At 35.3% G+C, this 23,807-nt stretch overlaps 1 protein-coding gene across 1 annotated transcript in view; it reads left to right on the top strand.

Moving 5' to 3' along the window:
* Nucleotides 1-23,807, top strand: part of ASXL3 (ASXL transcriptional regulator 3) — a 248,537-nt gene that overhangs the window by 112,924 nt on the left and 111,806 nt on the right.

Below are 23,807 nucleotides of genomic sequence, written 5' to 3' on the forward strand. Positions count from 1 at the left end.
GGACTTGCCTGGAGCAAGATAATAACAAAGATACTTTAATTCCATATTTACTCTATTTTGGTCCAGTTTTTGCTTTTTTGTATTGGGCAATATTTTAGGAAGACATTCAAATTAATTAATTTCCTGTTTGAAGGAACAGTGGAAATACCATCAGTCCTAATGTTTACAAGGCACAGAATAGCATCCATTCATTTTTCATACTCTTTGTAAGTTATACTGTATACATTTTGCTTAATGATTCTTGATTCAACTCTTTGGCTTCTTAGCTATTTGTCATATTAATAAGAATTAGACTCACCGACTAAAGAAAGTGAACTATTCAGATTTTTACAAGTTAAGCCCTAGAGATCAAAGAGTGATTTAGGTGAATCATATGATATATCTATGTTGACAACCCATGACCATTTATGCCAATATAAGTATAGATCTATGTCACCCAAAGAAAATGTTTTGAATTTTATGAGCTATTTTGGTCAGAGATTCATGTGTGTGTGAGTTGTTTACTGAATATAAGCACATCTCAGGAGTTTGCTCACACATTTGCTGTTTAAGTGGACAACCTACTGTTTGTTTGATATGTGACTGTGTATGAGTAGCATTTTTTTTTACACCATTTACCACATTTTCTATTGACAGGAAAACAAAGGAGTTCTTGGTTTTTTTGGATCTCATTATGTTTCACATTAGAACTCAACATCATTTTAAAAATGGGGATTCTCAAAGCAATTATGGAGAAACTGGAGAAAGTACAATTTTCATCCAGCATAGATCAAACAGTGGTCTGCTTGTTATTAAGCCTAATAACTTTCAGGGATGAAGCAGCACTGTAGTGGGAGCTTGAGTATTCTAAAGCACTCTTTATTAAAAAGAAGAAAAAAAACTGATAGAGAACACATATCCTATCCTTCAGTCTGTAGGATTCTTAGTAAAAATTCACTCACCCAAAGAATTTAAGGGTTTAAAAATTACCCTTTGTGACCAACTTTTATAATAGGCCCCGATTTTATACTTTTTGGCAAATTTGTTGTTAACTTAATGAAACTTTATTCATTTGGTTATTTGTTTTCCTTGGCCTAGAGGCTGATCTTTTCCTTTTTAGAAATGGAAAAATGCTGTCAGATGGCCTGCAGTATATGGATAAAGATCTTTGTTGAGATATCAATTACATATGGTTAAGCAGCTTCTCAGGGTGCACAATTGCCTGGAGAAAACTGAAGGTAGCTTTTTGGTTTGGGGGCCATCTGGCAATAGTCAGATTGACATTTCATCAGCAGCAATTCATGTTCTGGTAGAAGAAGGAAAAGTGAAAGTCTTCATAGGTACAAAAGAAAGTGAGGAGAACTACTTTTTTGGTATTGTTATAAGTATATCCTACTGTGATCCCTTTGGATTATATTTCCTTATGCTATGAATTGACTTTTTTTCTTGCTAGATTTTCTATAATTTTCGAAGAACACTTTCCCTACTCTTTAATGGGAGGGTTTACAAACTTTAGAAAATGTCTGTGGTGGTACATGCGTGTGTGTGTATACACGTCAATATAGCCTGATGGTGGGTCTACTTGCCTCAAGCCTCTTTTCATCTCTATCCATACATACTCCATTTAGCCACTAAAGTGATTTTCCTAAAGTGCAGGTCCCATCATGTCACTCTTCACTTCAACTCCCTCCCTCCCCCCAACTCAGTAATTTCATCTGGGAGTAAATACAAATGCTTTGAACCTAGCCCCCTCCTACCTTTCCTCTCTTCTCACACCTTCCTTCCAGATACATATTCTTTGATTGAGTGACACTGGCCTCCTGGTTGTTCTATGATCAAGACACTCTATTAGTAGCTCTGAGGATTTTCTCTGGCTGTCCACCATGCCTGGAATAATCTCCCTCCTTTGACGTCCCTGACTTCCTTTATGCAGAAAGCCTTCTCTCATCCCTCTTAATTATAGTCCTTTCCATCTTTAAATTACTTCCCATTTATTCTCTGTGTAGCTTGCTTTGTATATATTTATTTGCATGTTGCTCCCCCATTAAATTGGAAGCTCATTGAGGGCAGAGACTATATTCTGCCTCTTTTTGTATCCCCAGTACTTAGCATAGTGCCTGGCATATGGTAGGCGCTTAATACCTGTTTATTGGATTGAATTAAGTGAGGAAAGAAGTATTTCAGGTCAAGAGGTTTTAAAAAGGGAAGATAAGGAAAGGACTAACTATTCCAAGAATTGTGGAGGTCAAGGAACAGTGGTTGTCTCTGTTACAAAGAGTTTGTACTTTATTTTCAATAGTATTAACCCAGTATTAGCTTTTACAGGTGAATTAGAAAAATTCCCCTAATCTGGAAATTATGCTATTGTACTTATAGATGGAAAAAAACCAACCAAACAAACCACAGGAGGGCTAACACTCTTTTCAAATAGATTCTTGATCAAAAATGAACAACTTCTTTCTATATATTTCTGTTCCCATCTTCCCTTCTTTTATTGAAACATGCAAACTCCATAAAATGCTAAATGTATATGTGTGTTGTCTCATTGTGTAGTCTCTTTTATAAAGGACATCTGTTCACTCTCAAACCTGGCTCAACTCACTCCAACTTGCCCTGGAAGGTCTAGATTCCAGAGAGGATTACCGTCTGTTAAGGGCTAAAATTCTAGCTAAACTGTCTAAAATATCTAATGAGTGGTCGCCAATAAATTATAAGCTTTAGCAAGAGTTAGACTTTTAAGCATTTATTAAGGAGAATAAGAATTTGGTAAAGAGAGAGAAAAAGACCTAGATTCCTATCTATTAAAGGGAGAGCACATTTCTAGCTCCCTTTTCCGCCAGAGTCCAGAGGAAAGAGGCCCGAGACTCCGCGCCAGTCTCTTCCTTCCTCCTCCCACTAGTCCGCGTCACTTCCGATACCAAAGACAAGACTCCTGGTCTTGCCCTCAAAGACCTTCGCTTCATGGCAGAACTCTTCTACAGTTAGTATCCAGCAGGTGGCGTTATTCCAATCGTTACAGTCCCCCCTGTTGTTCCTCAAGAAACAAAATGTTTCCTTGACGGAACAGTAAAAAGAATATAATAACTATTGATAACTAATAATATGTGAACAACAATATAGAAAAGGAAGAGAGGAAAGTTTTGTCAAGAGGGGCGATTTTTTTTTGTCCTCATGAACTGACGCTTTGACATTAGTCTTGCAAAGGGAGGGCCTCTGCAGAGAATACATATTACAGATGGTGTATATTATAACAGAAAGAGAAAAAAAAAGCAAAAACAAAAACAACAAATCAAAACTGTTCATTTAAAGTCTCTGAAAGTCTTTTCTTAGATGTCCTCTAGGTGTAGTCGTGGAATGGAAGTCTTTTCAGGGTTTGATGTGTGGATACTGGTAATCAGCCAGGAAATTTCCTACAAAATTGAGCTTAACACAACTTTAAAATAGCTTTGTCAATAATCAAATCAAACAATGAAAGTTCTCAAATACATGTCTAAGGGAATTCAGAATCTTAGTTGTTACACATGAAACATATAATAAAACAAAAATTGAAACATTCTTTAAATTATAATATTACTATAGTCCCCCCCTTATGGAGGGATATTGAGAAGATAATTGCTGCGATATTAATTATTAAAATAATTTTTTATCTTTGTTTCATCACTTTTTGCATCATCTGCCTAATTATCCTCATGCCATTATGAGAAATTAAAAAATCTAATATAATTGGTAACAGATGTCAAGGCCAAATTCAACACTGTATTTATCATGACACCTGAGATAATTATGGGGGTTACCATAAAAGAACAGAGAAATGATGGGATATGAGCATTCCCACACTTGAGCAGTATGTACTGCCCATACAGTATGCCAGGCTTAAAAGAGGTGGATGGAATATATGTCCATGCCACCGAACATATTGGAAGAAACTGAGTCAGACTTAATCAGATGCATGGGATTGAGATGTCCATGGCATCAGGCATATAGGAGGGAGCATAGAAGCCAGGTGTAGAAGTGAGATGGGTGGGATCAATACTTCCAGCCATCTGTACAATATTGTGGGGAAAAATAAAATATTAAACCAAGAGAATCCAACCTCAACATTTGTCAAAAGCCGTTCCCTTGGCCATACCTTGACTTCATGCATGTCTCCCCTCATGTGACAGTTCAGTGTCTGCTCTTGCGTGTATTCCTCTTGTGATTGGATGGCATCTTGGCCAACTGGCATCTGATAACTCAGAATAAAGGCAATTAATGTCTTAAATGATAAGTTCCCATAATCCAAGTCTCATATGTATTTAAAAATTGAGGATAATAATGATTGCAAAAAATGTGAATACATCTTGACTCAGAACACAATATATAATTATGCAACAATTTCAAATAATACCCCTTTTTTAAAAACTTAGTATACAATTACTTTTGTGAAAAATCTGAATATATTTAAATACAAGTTAAAGCATAACAGAATCTCAAAGAACTTTTTTTTTTTGAAAAAAGAAAACTTTTACAAATGTTCCCCTCTTTTTTTTTTTTTTTTTTGGAATATGCTTATCAAAAATAATACTTCTAGAATCAATTTACACTTGCCATGGCAAACAATTTGCTAGGGAAATGCTTTAAAGGAGTTTGATCAAATAATCAGTTGAGAAAAAATAACAAAAACAAACAACTCAGAATATGGGAGCACAATACTCCTAGAATTAACATTGTATTATGAAATCAAAACCATGTTTCAAAATTAGATAGATGAATGAATAGAAGATACATGTGGAACAATAAAAGACAATGAAATTCAAACTAGGGAAATCTAAATGAATATGAACTTAATATCAATAAGAGTATTATAAAATATAAACTGGACCACATGACTATAAAAAGCTTTTACAAATATTCTCTTTGTTTTAGAAACTAAGTATAAAACACAATCTCAAATGCATGAAAACCCTCTACGAAAATAACCTATACCATTAATTTCAAAATGTACATATAATAGCATAGAAATCCTATGTAACCTCTGAACTGATACTATTACTCTGAGTGAATTCAGAACACTTTTGATTCCGATATCTAAAATCCCCAATACTCATATCAATACCTTGCTGCTTACTTCTACATTTCTGTAAAATATATACCCTTCCATGGCAAAAGAATTGGAGTCTTGAACTATGTTGATGATTGTCATTCTTATTCGGCTTAAGTTTTTCTTCTTTAACCCCTCTATATTGTCTGTCAGCCTTTTCACCATACAAATGCTTTATAGATTACTAATTAAAGACAAAAGCAGGTTAGCAAAATTATGAACAAAACGAGCATATCTGGAATTTAAAGGGTTTTCTAAAGTTGTCTCAGAAGCACAGCCAGGCTGGGGAAGGGGTGAGCCTGAAGCTGCAAATGCAGTTAGAGAAAGTTGAGCATGCGCATTAGATCTTTGGACTTCCCGGGCCAGGGAAGCAATGGGCTTGGCCATGGGAGGAGTAGAGGGTGGGGTTTGGAGAGGAGGGGAGGGACCAGAGCAATTAGAATCAGACTTGATTTTGAACTCAGGCCTGGATTCCTCTTCCCCCACTTGGCCTCCAGGTGCTAGGGGATTAAAAGCTTCTAGAGGGTGGGTCATTGCCTCCAGGCATGCAAAATTAAAGCAACAATTAGTGTTAGAACTGGGAAAAGCTGCAGGAATCTCTTCAGGTTTCTCTGAAAAAGCATGGTTGGGAGAGGGAGAGATATTTCCTTGTGTGAGTAAGTTGCTGGCTCTTTTAACAAAAATAAAAGAAAAATAGAAAATCCACAAAAACAAAGCATTAACATGATCTTATCTCCCATTTGTCTGGTTAACAGACTAAAATCAAAAATAGGGTAATTAGGGAGTTTAAAAGGTCCATTCGAAAAAATTTAAAGGAAAACACAGCCAGTGCGCCAGTACTTAGCAGTTAAAGGGAGAGGGAGGGGAAATTTCTTACCCAACCAGCAGATCAGAAGACTGAGGGTTAGCTTTCCTCTTCGTGGTCAGCCATCTGTTAAGGGCTAAAATTCTAGCTAAACTGTCTAAAATATCTAATGAGTGGTCGCCAATAAATTATAAGCTTTAGCAAGAGTTAGACTTTTAAGCATTTATTAAGGAGAATAAGAATTTGGTAAAGAGAGAGAAAAAGACCTAGATTCCTATCTATTAAAGGGAGAGCACATTTCTAGCTCCCTTTTCCGCCAGAGTCCAGAGGAAAGAGGCCCGAGACTCCGCGCCAGTCTCTTCCTTCCTCCTCCCACTAGTCCGCGTCACTTCCTGATACCAAAGACAAGACTCCTGGTCTTGCCCTCAAAGACCTTCGCTTCATGGGCAGAACTCTTCTACAGTTAGTATCCAGCAGGTGGCGTTATTCCAATCGTTACACGTCATTTGGTTCCTTATTTATTTATTTGTTTTGTTGGGGCAGTGAGGGTTAAGTGACTTGCCCAGGGTCACACAGCTAGTAAGTGTCAAGTGTCTGAGGCAGGATTTGAACTCAGGTCCTCCTGAATCTAGGGCCAGTGCTTTATCTACTGTGCCACCTAGCTGCCCACCCCCACCACACCCCCTCCGCCCCCCAATCCATTTTTCTTCATTTTGCTTTTGAGGCCAAGAAGAACAAATCTAATTTACCTTCCAGGAAAAAACCCTCAAAGTACTTGAAGATGAAGAAAATTAGATATCTGAGGAAGGATAGGGTAAAAAGAGAAAGAAAGATGCATTAAAGAGTGAGGAAGAATAGGATGGAGGGAAATGTACAACTAATAATTATAACTTGAAATGTGAATGGAATGAACTCACCTATAAAATGAAAAGAGCAGAATGGTTTAAAAAACAGAATTTGACAATATTTTATTCACAAGAAACACATTTAGAAAATGAGAGATACACATACAGTTTAAAAAAAAAAGGACTAGAGTAGAATTTATTATCCTTCATCTGATAGAAAAAGGGGGGGGTAGTAATCATGATCTCATACAAAGTTAAAACTAAAAATGCCTTTAATTTAAAGAGATAAAACAGGGAAAGTATATTATGCTAAAGGTACCATAGATAATAAAGTAATACCAAATCCTAAAGCAATATGTACCAAATCCTATAGTATCCAGATTTTTTAAAAAGGAAAAGCTAAATGAATTACAGATGGAAATAGATAGTAAAATTATAAAAATGTGGGGATTCAACCTTCCCCTCTCAGAACTAGATAAATTTAACCAAGAAATGAATAAATAAGAAAGAAGTCAAGGAGATGAATAGAATCTTAGATAAGTTAGATATGACAGATATCTAAAGAGAATTAAATGGGAATAGAAAGGAATATACCTTGTTTTTCTCAGCAGTACACGGTACCGTTACAAACATTGACCATATATTCGAGCATAAAAATTTTATTATTAAATTTAGAAAAACAGAAATATTAAATATATCCTTTTCAGATCATGATGTAATAAAATTATATTTAATAAGAGACCATGGAAATTTAGATTAAAAATTAATTGGAGACTAACTTTTTTTTTAAGCGAGGAAATTGGGGTTAAGTGACTTGCCCAGGGTCACACAGCTAGTAAGTGTTAAGTGTCTGAGTTCAGATTTGAACTCAGGTACTCCTGTCTCCAGGGCCGGTGCTCTATCCACTGTGCCACTTAGCTGCCCCCTGACTAACCTAATCTTAAAGGAGTGGATTAAAGAACTAGTCATAGAAACAATAATTTTATCAAAGACTATGTCAGTTATGAGACAACATACTCCAAACCTGTAGGATTCAAAAAAGTAATCAGAGGGGAAAATATGTGTATATTTTTGCATATGTGTGTGTGTGTGTGTGTGTGTGTATGTGCTTACATCAATAAAGTAGAGAAAAAGCAGACCAGTGAATTGGTTATAGAATTAAGATTGGAAAAAGAACAAATTAAAAATCCTCAATTAAACACCAAATTGGAAATCCTAAAAGTTAAAAATGAGATTAATAAAACTGAGTGTAAGAAAATCATTGAATTAATAAATAAAATTAGGAGTTGGTTTTTATTAAAAAAATAAAAAATAAACCATTGCTTAATATGATTTTTCTTAAAAAGAGAGAAGAAAACCAAATCATTAGTATTAAAAATGAAAAAGGTGAGTATACCACTAATGAAGATGAAATCAAAGTAAATATTAGGAGTTATTTTGCTTAATTATATGCCAGTAAATTTAACAATTTAAGGGAAATGGAAGAATACTTACAAAAATATAAACTGCCTAGATTAACAGATGAGGAAACAGAATATCTAAGTAAACCTATTTTAGAAAAAGAAATTGAGCGGGTCAATGAGCTTCCTAAGAAAAAATCATCAGAACTAGATGGATTTACAAGTGTGATGATTAAAAATATGAGCAACATATTTTCTGTATAATTTAATCATTTTTATTAATAAAAGGATTTTTCTCTTTCTGACCAAAGACCCCATGGTGATGGGGCAGAGGATTGTTATACCCTTCAAACAGTAGTAGGTGGTCAGTGGGCCACAAATTGACCTCAGTACAGCGAGATTTTCTCCAGCCTTGGGCTATCAATTCAAAGAATGTTCTCCTTTTCAGTTGGGGGGCCCCTTGGAGTGACCTCCCTTCTGGAGAATCCTTTGGTTATCTAGATAGATGGCTCTGTCTCCACCTTTGAAAGCTTGGGTTGAGCCTGACCAAGATGAAGAGATTCAATGTAATCTTACTTTTAAGGAGAACTGGACCTTGAAGTGAGGAGTGGGGGGGAGGGAAAGTACTACGAAAGAGGGGGAGAGCACTGAATCCCCCCAAGATATCAATTATTATGATTATTTTTCACACAAGTGAATTCTACCAAACATTTAAAAATCAACTAATCCTAATATTAAAAAAATTATTTGGACTAATAGGCAAAAGAAGGAGTCCTAACAATCTCTCCTTTTATGTAACAATATGTTTGCTGATACCTAAACCAGGAAGAGCAAAAACAGAAAGAAAATAATAGACCAATTTCATTAATGAATATGGAAGTAAAAATCCTAAGTAAAATACTTTCTCAGAGACTACAACAATATTGTGACCAATTGAGATTTATACCAGTAATGTAGTGATGGTTTAACAAAAGGACCATTAACATAATGAATGACTAAACAAGCTGTGGTATATGATTGTAATGGAATATTATTATGCTATAAGAAACGACAAGGAGGATGATTTCAGAAAAACCTAGAAAGACTCATATGAACTGATATATAGTGAAGTGAGCAGAACCAGGAGAACATTGTGCACTGTGACAGCATTATCACTCTATGAGCAATTGTGAATGACTTTACTCAGCAATGCAATGATCCAAGACAACCCCAAAGGAATAATGATGAAACATACTATCCACCTCCAGAGAAAGAACTGATATTGATTGAACACAGACTGAAGCATGCTATTTTGTGCTTTTTTTTGGTCTTTTTATGTAAAATGACTAATAGTGATAATGTTTTTACATGATTGCATATGTATAACCTGTACGGATTGCTTGCAAACCTTGGGGAGGGGGGAGGGAAAGAGAGAGGGACAGAATTGGAACTCAAAACTTTAAATGAATGAATGAATGAATGAATTTTTTAAAAAAATCACTGAAGGGAAGAATCCTTTAAAAAGCAGAATTTGCCAGGTGGAAAAAGAGGTACAAAAGTCTCTGAAGGGCCGCTAGGTGGTGCAGTGGATAGAGCACCGGCCCTGGAGTCAGGAGAGAACCTGAGTTTAATCCGGCCTCAGACACTTGACACTTACTAGCTGTGTGACCCTGAGCAAGTCACTTAACCCCAATTGCCTCACTTTAAAAAAAAAAGTCTCTGAAGAAAAGAACTCCTTAAAAAGTAGAATTTTCCAAAATGGTAAAGAAGGTATAAAAGAGCTCACTGAAGAAAATAATTTATTAGAAATTAGAATTTGGAAAGTAGAAACCTAATGATTCCAAGAGATACCAAGAAACAAACAAAATTAAAGAATGAAAAAAATAGAAGAAAATGTGAAAATAGCTCATTGGAAAAACCAACTAACTTTGAAAATAGATCAGAGAGAGAGACTCATTGGACTACCTGTAAACAGCTACGTGAAAACAACATAGGAAGGATGTTAGAGTAGGTATCAGTACCTACTTCTATTATTAGTAGTAGTAGCAGTACCAGGTCTAAATCAGAAGAAACCTTGGGTACCCTCTCTGTGTGACCAGGGCAGGTCATCTTGTCTCTCAGTTTCCTCATTTAAAATGGAAATCAAAGCAATAATTGTACTTCAAAGTATTTGCAAAATACTTTGTACACATGGCATTTGATCTCACATAGTTATTTTGAGAACCAAATGAGATAATATATAAAAAGTTATTTGTAAGCATTAAAATATAATACAGATGTGGCTATTTTATGATTCACCAATCATTTGCTACCCCCATTCTGATCTCTAATTAAACTTCTATAAACTCATTTATAATTTTTTAATTTAATAGGCAATTTTGACAGGTCTGTAGGATGTGATGGATAGGATACTACTATAGTACACTACCACCTTATTTTTCTTTTTTTAAATAACAAACATTTTTATTTATAGTTTTGAGTTCCAAATTTTATCCTTCATTCTTTCCCTCTCCTTCCCCTCCCTGAGGCAGTAAGTAATCAGATATAGGTTATACATGTGCAATTATGTAAAATATTACCATATTAGTCATTTTTTTACATCAAAACTTGAATAAAAGAAAAAAATGAAAGAAAGTGAAAAAAAGCATTCTTCAGTCTGTAGTCAATCAATATCAGTGCTTTCTTTGGAGGAGGATTGTTTCATCATTAGTCCTTTGGGATTGTCTTGGATCATTGTATTGATGAGAATAATTATGTCATTCACAGTTCTTCATCAAACAATACTGCTGTCTCTGTGCACATCATTCTTTTGCTTCTGCTCACTTCACTATACATCAGTTCATAGAAGTCTTTCCAGGCCTTTCTGAAATCATCCGGCTTCTCATTTCTCATAGCACAATAATATTCCATCACCATTATATACCACAGCTTGTTTAAGCCATACCCCAATTGGTGGGCATTCCTTGATTTCAATTCTTAGCCACCACAAAAAGCTTCTATAAATATTTATACAAATACGTCTTTTTTCTCTTTTTTTCTCTTTTTTTGAGATGTGTTTGGGATATAAACCTAGCCGTGGTGTTACTTGATCAAAGTGCATGCACAGGTCTATAGCCCTTTGGGCATTGCTCCAAATTGCTCTCCAAAATGATTGGATCTTTTCACAACTCCACCAACAGTGGATTAGCATCCTAGTTTTCCCACATCTTCTCCAACGATCCAAAATTTTTCTTTTTTGTTATATTTGCCACTCTGATAGGTGTGAAAGTGATACTTAAGAGTTCTTTTAATTTGCATTTCTCTGATTAGTAGTGATCTAGAACATTTTTTCATGTGATTATAGATAGCTTTAATTTCTTTTTCTGAAAACTGCCTGTTCATATTCTTTGACCATTTATCAAGTCGGGAAATGACTTGTATTTTTATAAACTTGACTCAGTTCTCCATACAATTGAGAAATGAGGCCTTTATCAGACATACTTGTTTCAAAAATTCTTTCCCAATTTTCTGCTTCCCTTGTAATGCTGGTTACATTAGTTTTGTTTGTACGAAACCTTTTTAATTTTATATAATCAAAATGATCTATTTATATTTTATGTTGCTCTCTATATCTTTTTTTGGTCTTAAATTCTTCCTTTGTCCATAAATCTGACAGATAAAACTATTCCATGCTCTCTTATATTGCTTATGGTATCACTCTTTATGTGTAAATCATATACCATTTTGTCCGTATTTTAGTAATATAGTGTGAAATGTTGGTCTATACATAGTTTCTGCCTACTACTTTCTAGTGTTGCAGCAGTTTTTGTCAAATAATGAGTTTTTGTTCCAAAAGCTTGGATCTTTGGGTTTATCATATACTAAATTACTGTAGTCATTTACTATAAATTCTACCTATTCTATTCCATTAATTCACCTCTCTATTTCTTGGACAGTACCAGATTGTTTGATAATTACTGCTTTATAGTACAGTTTGAGATCAGGTACTGCTAGACCACCTTCTTCCATATTTTTTCATTGATTCCCATGATGTCCTTGAGCTTTTGTTTTTTCCAGATGAATTTTATTTTTTTCTAGATCTATAAAATATTTTTTGATAGTTTGATCTGTATAGCACTAAATAAATAAGTTAACTTAGGTAGGATTGTCATTTTTATCATATTGGCTCAGACTACCCACAAGTAATTAATATTTTTCCAATTATTTAGATCTGACTTTATTTGTCGTGAAAGTGTTTTGTAGTTCTGGTCATATAGTTCTGGCATTTGTCTTGGCAGATCAAGTATTTTATATTATCAAGTATTTTTATTATCCACAGTTATTTTAAATGGAATTTCTCCTTTCTATCTGTTGTTACTGGACTTTTTTAGTAATATGTAGAAATGATGATGATTTGTGTGGGTTTATTTTGTATCCTTCAACTTTGCTAAAGTTGTTAATAATTTCAAGTAGCTTTTTAGTTAATTTTCTAGGATTTTCTAAGCAAACATCATATCATCTGCAAAGAGTGATAATTTTGTTTCCTCACTACCTAGTTTAATTACTTCACTTTCGCTTTCTTCTCTTATGCTCAAACTAAAATTTCTAGAACAATATTAGAAGTGATAATGGGCATCCTTACTTCACCCCTGATTGTATTGGGAAGGCTTCTAGCTTATCCCCTTTATAGATAATGCTTGCTGATGCTTTTAGATAAATAGTACTTATCATTTTAAGATAAGGTCCTTTTTTTCCTATGCTTTCTGGTGTTTTTAATAGGAATGGGTGCTGCATTTTCTTTAATGGCTTTTTCTGAGTCTATTGAGATAATCATATGATTTCTGTTGTTTTTGTTACTAATATGGTCATTTATGTTGATAGTTTTCCTAATATTGAACCAGCCTGCATTTTTGTTATAAATCTCATTTGGTCATAGCTTATGGTCCTTGTAATGTATTTCTGTAATCTTTTTGCTAGTCATTTATTTAAATTTTTATATCAATATTCATTAGGGAAATTGGCCTATAATTTTCTTTCTCTCTTTTGGCTCTTCCTGGTTTTGTTATCAGCATCATATTTGTCTCATAAAAGGAATTTGGTAGGACTCCACTTATTTTCTCAAATAATTTATATGGTATTGGGATTAATTGTTCTTTAAATGTTTGGTAGAATTCACTTGTGAAGCCATCTGGTCCTGGGGATTTTTTCTTAGGAAGTTCATTGATGGCTTGTTCAATTTCTTTTTATATAATTTGGTTATTTAAGTATTTTATGTCTTCTATTAATCTGGGTAATTATATTTTTGTAGACATTCATCCATCTCATTTAGTTTGCCCAATTTATTGACATATAATTGAGCAAAATTATTCATTATAATTATCTTAATTTCTTCTTCATTAGTGGTGAATTCACACCTTTCATTTTTGATACCTAGTAATTTGGTTTTCTTCTTTTCCTTTTTTTTTTTTTGATCAAATTAACCAATCCTACATCCTTATTTTTGATCAAATCTTGGAAATCCAAATGACTTCAGATGGTATGTACTGATAATCATGATTGGTTCTGTGGCCACTTAATGTGAGTTTCTATGAGTGAGTCTCTGTTACAGTTCTTGCCTGCACAGATGATTTTGGGCGATAATATGTAGGGAGCTCAGTAAGCAGCAAAGGTCCTGGTTCTGTGCTGTTATTCTTATTCCCCTTTGCCCATACATAATCCATTTATTATTATCAACCACTATAATGTTTAATTTGGGATATTTTTTTTAAATCAAATTTTTATGTCTATGAACCTTAAGTAGGTTGTCAGTCCGTCTCTCAGTCAGTCTCACCCAATTCAATCAATTCCAAATCATCTTTAGGTAGGGTCCCTGGGTGACTGCCAATCCCATTATTTTCTCACAGAAGCAAAACCACTGAAATTAGACTTTTCCTCTTAAAATAGGTAAATTAAGGATTAATATCCATACTTAGTAGCATGTTATTCTCCTTCCCTCCATGATGCATAGGAAATTTTGTGGTTTGAATGCCATATTTTCCCTAATTAATCTTGGGATGTGAGGCCTTTTTGACTTAGGAAATATATGGCTACTTTCCATCTTTTTAAAAAATAATTTTATTTGGTTACATTCTTCTTTCCTACAACCCATGTTTTGTCTTGAGGAATCTACTCATTTTCTGTCTCCCTTTCTTCTAAGCAAAACAATTTAAAATAAATAATATGGTAATTTTTATTTTTAAAACCCAGAGTATTTCTTTTAAATTTTAAAGTTAAACTTAAAGGATTTCAAATATCAAGCTAATCTACAAAAATGAGGCAGAGTGAGATCAAAAAAATATAGAACTTTTAAAATATTGGCTTTGTTTCTATAGAAGTATATCTTAAATCTGATAGTAATGTCAAAACCTATTTAAAGAGGGAGAGACTAATATACATTATACATCAGTATTCTTCAATCAACAGGAATCCCTTTTTTCTCAATTGTTATGAAATAAAACATCAAATAAGAAGAAGCACTACACTAAGACTTTCCCTGCCAATTTAAATTTTGTTGTTGGGCAGAATTTAAGTATGAGTTTACTGGCCGAGAGCTAGATGGCTCAGTGGATAGAGCACTGGTCCTGGAATAATTTCCACCCTCAGATACTTAATAGCTGTGTGACCTTGGATTAGTCACTTAACCATTGCCTAGGAGAAGAGACAGGTAGGTGGCTTAGCAGATAGAGTTCCAGACCTGGAGTCAGGAATACCTCACTTCAACTCTGGTCTAAAGACACTAACTGTGTGCCTCTGGACAAGTCACTTAACCTCTCTTTACCTTAATCCACTAGAGAAGGAAATGGCAAACCACTTCAGTGTGTCTCTCCTGCAAAGTGGCTATGCATGTTCCAGAGACAAGACTTGTACATTTGCCCTTTTAAATGTGTAGTCCATGAAAGAAAAGTGCCCCTGAGTGGGGGGGGAGGTGGGGAAGGGACATGTGTGGTGTGTGGTGTGTGTGTGTGTGTGTGTGTGTGTGTGTGTGTGTGTGTGTGTGTGTGTGTGTGTGCGCGCGGGAAAGAGAGAGAGAAGATTCAGACCCTGCTGTTATCATCTCATTGTGCTTAATGCTCATTTAAGAATACCAGTTTGTTGTGGATGTCAAGTGACTATTATATTCTAAGCTATGTGGCAGCCTTTGATAGATGGGATAACATAAGTATACATGTCCTTCCTTTTGCATGTCTGGGTTTTCACAGTGGTTTTTAAGCAGAAGGATTCTCCCAATATACTTTGCCACTCACTTTCTCTTCCTTTTAAAGCATTATTTTCATTTGGCTGCCATTTTTGAGAACAAGCTCTAGTCTTCTAGAATATTTGTTTATTTATCTAAGAGCAGTTGTTAAAATTAGTCCAACATTACTTATTCATTATGACATGTATTATTAAAACAGCTTCAAGAATGAGAAAAAAATGAAAAGAGTATGTTTTGTCAGAACTCCAGAATCTTTCTTTGAACAAATACAGCCCATTAACTTAGTGTACCAAGTGCTTTCAGCATAAGCTATCCAGAAACTTTATATAGGGACTCTTGGGATAATAAATGGGATTTGATATTTACAGATGCATTAAAAATTGTTATGGCTTATCTGCATCTAAGGGATCCAGTTTGTGTCTGCCTTTCACAGTTGTCTACATGTAGTTTACTTTAGACACACATTTATATATGAATTTATTTTTGTTCAAGGTCAAAGATACATAAATTCCTGTTTTCAGGTCTGGGGTAGATGTCAGAGATAATTGTAGAGATCATCTGAATAGTAAGGCAAAGACCTTAAAAAGTTTTTTTTTTTCTTTGTATTCTCAGTACCTAGCATAGTATTTGCCACATAGCAGACATTTAATAATTTTTTATGAAATTGAGACTCAGAAAGATTGTGATTTGCTCAGGGGGGATTGGGAAACAGAAATTGAAATTGTCATTACACTCAGGAGCTAACATTATATTAAACTCATTCAGCAAGCATTTATTAACTGTTTATTTTATACTGGACACTGTACTAAAGACTAGGAATAAAACGAAAGACAAAAACATATCTCTGCCTAAAGAATTCCATTCTAATAGGAGATATGCAATCAACCATGCACATGCAAACTATACATGGAAAGCATCTTAGAGAAAAGACATTAGCAGGGAGTGGGGGTGGGAATAGGAAGAACCAGGAAAGACCTAAAGGAAGCCTGGCAAGGCAGTATGTGGAGATAAGTATGGAGAGCATTACAGGCACAGAGGAGATTCATTGAAAAAGACAGGAAATGGAATGTCGTGTACTAGGGTTTGTAGGGAGGCCTGGGTCGATAGATTTTGAGAAGACTGAAAAGATAGAAAGGAGCAAATTTGTGAAGGGCTTGACATGTCAAATAGAGGATTTTATATGTATATTTGATCCTGGAGTTTATTGAGTATGGAAGAGGGGTGACATAGTCAGATTTGTAATTTAGGAAAATAATTTCTCACCCTGTAAAATCCCTCTGCCATGCCAGTGCCTTTCTCCCATTGTTGAGTTCTTTCTTCAGGGCTCCATTTGGGGGGTGGACTTGGACTGGCTATGGTTCATTTCCCTCCTGGCTGGGTTTCTGACCCTCAATATTTTGCCACCATGTCTCAACTGCCACTCACCTCAACTTCCTCTTCCATGGTGACTGCCTCCTCCCTTGGGAAGATCCCAGGGTGTCTGTGTTTTATTCCCTTGTGCTTTTTTTTAATTAAGAGAAAATTGAATTTGTGAAATAAAACAAGCATTTCCATAACATAGGACAATAAAGAAGATGATTTTACATGAAACTGCAAATCTACTATGTACAACTTGCTGTTCCTTTCAAATATACAATAAAATTATAATGTACATTTTTTTCTTTTTTTCTTCTTTTTCTTTTCCCACTTCCCACCTTAGAGATTGCTACCATTGGATACAAATAGATATATATGTAAAATTTTCTATACTCACTTCTATTTATCAGTTCTTTCTCTAGTTGCAAATAGCGTATGTCTTCATATGTCCTTTATAGTTAATTTGGATATTTATAATATAAAAATAACTTATTTGCTCAAAGTCGTCGTCGTCATCATTATCATCATCATCATCATGAATTTTGTGGGGCAGGGAGGGTTAAGTGACTTGCCCAGGGTCATACAGCTAGTAAGTGTCAAGTGTCTGAGGTCGGATTTGAACTCAGGTATTCCTTAATCCAAGAACAGTGCTTTATCCACTGCACCACCAGCTGTCCCCTCAGTTATTCTTAAAGCAATATTGCTATTACTATATACAGTGTTCTCTTGGCTTTGCTCATTTCATTCTTCATTATTTCATTCAAGTCTTTCCATGTTTTTCTAAAATCATTGAGCTCATCATTTCTTATACCACAGTAGTATTCTATCATAATCATATACCACAACTTGTTCAACCATTCTCCAGTTGATGGGCATCCCTCCTATTTCCACTTCTTAGCCACCACAAAGAGAGCTGCTATAAATATTTCAGAACATATAGATTCTTTTCCTTTCCCCAATACTCTTTGGAAATAGACCAAGTAGTGGTATTGCTGGATCGTTGGGTATAGATTGTTTAATAACTCTTTGGGCATAGTTTCAGATTGCTATCCAAAATGGTTGGATCATTTCACAATTCCATCAACAATAAATTGGTGTCCCAGTTTTCCTACATCCCCTTCAACATTTATCACTTTCCCCTTCTGTCATTTTAACCAAAGTAGTAAGTGTAAAATGATACCTCAAGATTATTTTAATTTGCATTTCTCTAATCAATAATGATTTAGAGCATTTTTTTATGTGACAATAAATTGTTTTGATTTCTTCATTGGAAAACTGCCTGTTCATATCCCCTGTGCTTCTGAAGGTTAACTTATTTCCTACCCCACCCCCTTCTTTTCTTTTGTTTTTTTTTTGTTTGTTTGTTTTTTTAGTGAGGCAGTTGGGGTTAAGTGACTTGCCCGGGGTCACACGGTTAGAAAGTGTTAAGTGTCTGAGGCCAGATTTGAACTCAGGTACTCCTGACTCCAGGGCTGCTGCTCTATGCACTGTGCCACCTAGCTGCCCCCCACCCCCTTCTTTTCAACTCCCTTTCATGTGCTGTCTTTCCTTCATTAGAATGCAAGCTTTTTGAAGGCAGGGACTATTTTTCTTTTTGCTTGTATTCATATCTCTAGTGCTTAGCATAGTGACTGGTATATAATAAGTGCTTAATAAATAATAATAATATATAATAATCACTTAATAAAAATAAAGTGTCTACATTTGACAGCTTAGTTGAGGAGGAATTGGAATGAGGAGAGATAAAGCAGGAAGACTAGTTAGAATCCTATTGCATTGGTCCATGTGACAGGCAGTGAGATCCTGTACAAGGGTGGTAGCTATATGAGTGGAGAGAAGGGGATATATATGAAAGATTCAAATCTGGGTGTCTAGTGCCCTTTACAGTGATTGGAAAATTGGGAAGTGAGGAAATTTAGGAGGGACTTCTATTTTAAATATGTTGACTTTAAAATTTCTACGGGACATCCAATTTGAGGTATCCAAGGGGCAGTTACTAACACAAAAGTGGAGCTTAGGAGAGAGCTGCATATATAGTTATGGGAATTATCTGCATAGAGATGATGGTTGAATTCCATGGGAGCTCATGATATAACCAGATGAGATACTATAGAGAGAAAAGGGAAAAGGCCCAGACAGACCTTAGTGAGGACAGACAGTGGACATAACCTAGATGAAAACCAGCAAAGGATCCTAAAGAGCAGACAGATAGGAAAAGCAGGAGAAAGAAGTGTCATGAAAATCTAGCAAAAAGAATATCCAAAGGGGCAGCTAGGTGGTGCAGTGGATAAAGCATCGGCCCTGGGTTCAGGAGGACCTGAGTTCAAATATGTCCTCAGACACTTGACACTTACAAGCTGTGTGACCCTGGGCAAGTCACTTAATCCTCATTGCCTCACCAAAAAAAAAAATATCCAAGAGAAAAGAGTGATTAATAAATAGTGTCATAGGCTGCAGAGAGGTCAAGAAGAATGGGAGAACAAACATGGTATGTATATAAGTATTTAAAAATATTAACAAAATAAATTTAAGTGATTTTGGAGAGGAGGGAAATAGAACTTGGGGCATTAGGGTAACTTCATACTGAGATTGAGTAGAATTTTGATAGAAAAAGACACATTCTAAGAGGTGGAGGCGAGGAAGGAGTGAATTTCTAGGCATGGAGGACTTGCCCAAAGACATGGAGTCAAGAGACTGAATATTCTGTGTGAGGGACCTCAAGAAGGCCATTCTGGCTAAACCAGAGAAGGTGGGCAGTAACGTAAAAGATAAAACATAAGGCTGAACTATTTGCATCCCTACATGGGAAGATGATACTTGTAATACTTAAGAACTAGATCACTGTGTGTGCAGTTAGAAGCAGTATACATAGACAGAGGGTGTGGGGTATAAGGGTTATTTGCGGGGATGATATAAAAAATTAAGGGGTAAGAACACGGATTCCACTAGGAGCAGAAAGAAGGGACGGGTAGAATGGGTAAATTATCTCACATAAAGAGATATGAAAGACCTATTATAATGGAAAGGAAGATAGGAGAGTAGGCAGTGGGCATCACTTCAACCTTATTCTCATCAGAATAGGCTCACAAAGGGAATAACATACATGATCAGTTGGATATATACATCTACCTTCTCTGCAGGGAAGTAGGAGGGGAGGGTTTTTTAAGGGAGGAGTTGACATAAGGAGGGCAGATTGGGGGAGACAGTGGTCAGAAGCAAAACACTGGTGAGAAGGAAGAGGAGGAGGAATGGCTTTGCACAGTTTTGCCTCACATAAATCCAATTCACTTGCAAGTCAAGACATCAGCTTCTTGATGTAATTGGTCCTCTTTGAGAATAAAGGACAAATAATAAAAATAGGCAATATAAAATACTTGTGAGTCTGCCTGCCAAGACAAACCCAGGAACTTTATGAACACAATTACAAAACACTTTTTCACACAAATAAAGTCAAATCTAAACAATTGTAAAAACATCAATTGCTCATGGGTTGGCCAAGTTAATATAATAAAACATGATAATGTGGCCTCAATTAATTACTCATTCAGTGCCATGGTAATCAAACTGCCATAAAAATTATTTTATAGAGCTAGAAAAAATAGTAAGATTTAGCTGGAAGGACAAAAGGCCAAGAATATAAGGAAATTAATTTTTTTAAAAGGAAAGAAAGGTGGCTTAGCTGTACCATATCTCAAATTATATTATAAAGTGGTAACCATCAAAACTATGTGGTACTGGCTAAGAAATAAGGTGGTTAATCAGTGGAATAGATCATTTAGCAAAATCTCCTGGAAAAACTGGAAAACAATATGGTAGAAACTATGTATATAGACCAATATCTTAAACCATATACTAGTATAAGGCCAAAATGGGTTCATGATTTAGACATAAAGGGTGATACCATATGCAAAGTAAGAGAGCAAGGAATAGTTTACCTGTCAGATGTATGGAAAAGGGAAGAATGTACTCCCAAACAAGAGATAGAGAACTCTACTAGATGTAAAATGGATAATTTTGATTTCATTAAATTAAAAGGGTTTTTTTGTTGTTGTTTGTTTTTTTAAATTTTTATTTATTTTTGCACAAACAAATCAGTGCAGCCATGATTAGAAGGAAAACAGAAACCTGTGAAGCAATTTTCACAGCCAGTGTTTCTGATAAAGGCCTCATTTCTAAAATATATAGAGAATTGAATCAAATTTATAAGAATAGACATTATTCCCCAGTTGAGAAATGGTCAAAGGATATGAACAAGCAGTTTTCAGATGAAAAAACTAACATCATCTATAATCATATGAAAAAATGTTCTCAATCACTATTGTTTAGAGAAATGCAAATTAAAACAACTCTGAGGTACCACCTCACACCTTTTAGATTCATTAACATGACCAAAAGGAAAATGATAAATGTTGAAGAACATGTGGGAAAATTGGAACACTAATGTATTGTTGGTGGAGTTGTGAACTTATCCAACCATTCTGGACAACAATTTAGAGCTATGCTCAAAGGTTATAAAACCGTGTATACCCTTTGACCCAGCAATACCACTACTAGGTGTGTGAGATCATAAAAAAAGGAAAAGGAAACACATGTACAAAAATGTTTATAACATCTTTCTTTGCAGTGGCAAAGAATTGGAAATTGAGTGCTTGCCCATCAGTTGGGGAATGACTGAACAAGTTGTGGTATGTGATTGTAATGCAATATTATTGTGCTATAAAAAATGATGAGCAGGTGGATTTCAGAAAAACCTGGAAAGGCATACATAAGCTGATGCTGAGTGAAGCGAACAGAACCAGCAGATCATTATAAACAGTAACAGCAACATTGTGCAGTGATCAACTATGATAGACTTAGTTCTTCTCAGCAATAGAATGATCTAAGACAATTCCAAAGGACTCATGATAGAAAATGCTATCCATATCCAGAAAAAGAACTATGGAGTCTGAATGAAGATTGAGGCATGCTATGGATTAATTACAATGTCTTTGTGAAGGCAAAAATTAGATTAGGAAAAAACAGGCTAAAATTGGGGAGACGGAATAGCCACAACAACTTCAACTTTTGTCTTTTTAAATAAGCCATCAGTGCCAAAAGGGGGAAGTAGAAAAAGGCAAAGACATTGACCTCAATTATCATCTTTTATATAAGTTTTAATTGATACTCACCAGTTGTCATAATTTTGTCCCCAAAATGACTTTGCCATCAAACACTTCCTCTTCTTGTCAAGAGGGATAGAAGTCAACACCAGTTTAGAATATAAATTCATTTATAAAATACAATAAAAGAGGAATATAGCAGATTTTGAAAATTATTGCATTATAAAGGAATTAAAAGCAGTGGATGTGGAAATAATTCTAAAGAATGAGGATTCATGTCATTCCAAGAAAGTTCATAAATTACACAGGCAGGAAGCTAAGATATTTATGTGTGTATGCATATATGTATGCATATGTATATATTTGAGAGAACAAATTTCTCAACAGTTATATATAATCTAACTAGATATTATAGTGGATGGAGTGCTGGACTTGGAATCTGGAAGAACATAGAATCCTAACATTTAACCTAACATGGTTAAATCAACTTCAGTTTCCTCATCCCGTCTTCTTACACCAACACTCACTCCCCTGTGGCAAAAAGTTTGTATGCTACAGTGTTAGACAAATTAAAACACCAAAGTCTCCAGGCCAAAGAAAATAGGTTTATTGAGAGAAGGATCCTGTCTCAAAATAAAGTCGGTCTCAGGTCTGGGACCCGAAACCCCCAAGCTTCTAGCGCAGGCCCCTCTTATACCCAAATAGGCACCTGTTATAGATACAATGAGTATAGATACTGAGGGGAAGAAATCAACTGGCTGATAACAGCCTAGTCCCTTGCCACTCTAAAATAGCCCTATTACTAACAAGGCCCATAACATAGGAAACCATCTAGGATGATGTCTCTTTTTCCATCTAAGTGGTTTTCTACACTCAAGCATTTCCACCATATTGCTTTAAGCGTGACTTTTTTTTTTTAAGTGAGGCAATTGGGGTTAAGTGACTTGCCCAGGGTCACACAGCTAGTAAGTGTTAAGTGTCTGAGGCCGGATTTTAACTCAGGTACTCCTGACTCCAGGGCCGGTGCTCTATCCACTGCACCATCTAGCTGCCCCCTAAGCGTGACTTTTCATCTTCTCAGTAGTTCTGATTGGTCACTTTTAGCTCAGAAGTACTATTTTAGGTATCTGACCTTTAAACTGATTGGTAGGCGTACCTAACCACAACTGGAGGTCAGATGTATTCTAACCTATAACTGCAAGCTAGAGGCAAGTTGTAGAGAAGACAAAGCTGACATTTTGAAGCATTTGTATTTGCTGTTACCAGGAGTCTATTTCTTACTTCATTATCATTTGCTTATGGTACTAAAGAATACCTAAATATCTTAAATTAAAGTTTGTGGTCTACAAACTTTTTATTATTGTTAAATCACTTATATTGGTAAGGGATGGGCAAAATCTCACACCTCTAACTAACTCTTCATTTCAGTGACATTGGCCTCTTTTCTATTCCTCAAATGACATTCTGTCTCCCAATTCTAGGCATTTTCATTGGCTGTCTCCCAAGCCTGGAATACTTTATACCTTCTTATCTCTAACTCTTGGCTTCCTTTAAGTTCCAGCTAAAAACTCATCTTCTATAAGAAAATATTTCCCAATCTCAATTACTTCAGTGTCTTCCCTCTTTTGATTATTTCCAATTTATCTTGTATCTATCGTGTGTGTGTGTGTGTGTGTGTGTGTGTGTGTGTGTGTGTGTGTAGTTGTTTGCATGTTGTCTCCCCATTAAACTGTAAGAACAGGGACTGCCTTTTTCCTTTCTTGCATCCCTAGTGCTCAACACAGGCCTGGCTCAAAGTAGGTACTTAATAAGTGTTTATTGACTGAGTGACTATATAAGGGAGATAATAATATAGGTTATCTCATAGGTTTGTTCTGAGGATCAAATGAGATAACCTTAAGGCACTGTATAAATGCTATTATCATCATCATTGTTGATAGACCACAATGCAACATTTGGACCATCAGTGTACTCCTCTCACCCACCCCCAACCATGTGTGACTCAAGGAAGTAGAAAAAATTTTTTTAAATTTAGCTATGCAGTCAATCTT

The sequence above is a fragment of the Dromiciops gliroides genome, chromosome 1 (assembly GCF_019393635.1).
Source record: "Dromiciops gliroides isolate mDroGli1 chromosome 1, mDroGli1.pri, whole genome shotgun sequence".
Lineage (NCBI taxonomy): Eukaryota > Metazoa > Chordata > Mammalia > Microbiotheria > Microbiotheriidae > Dromiciops > Dromiciops gliroides.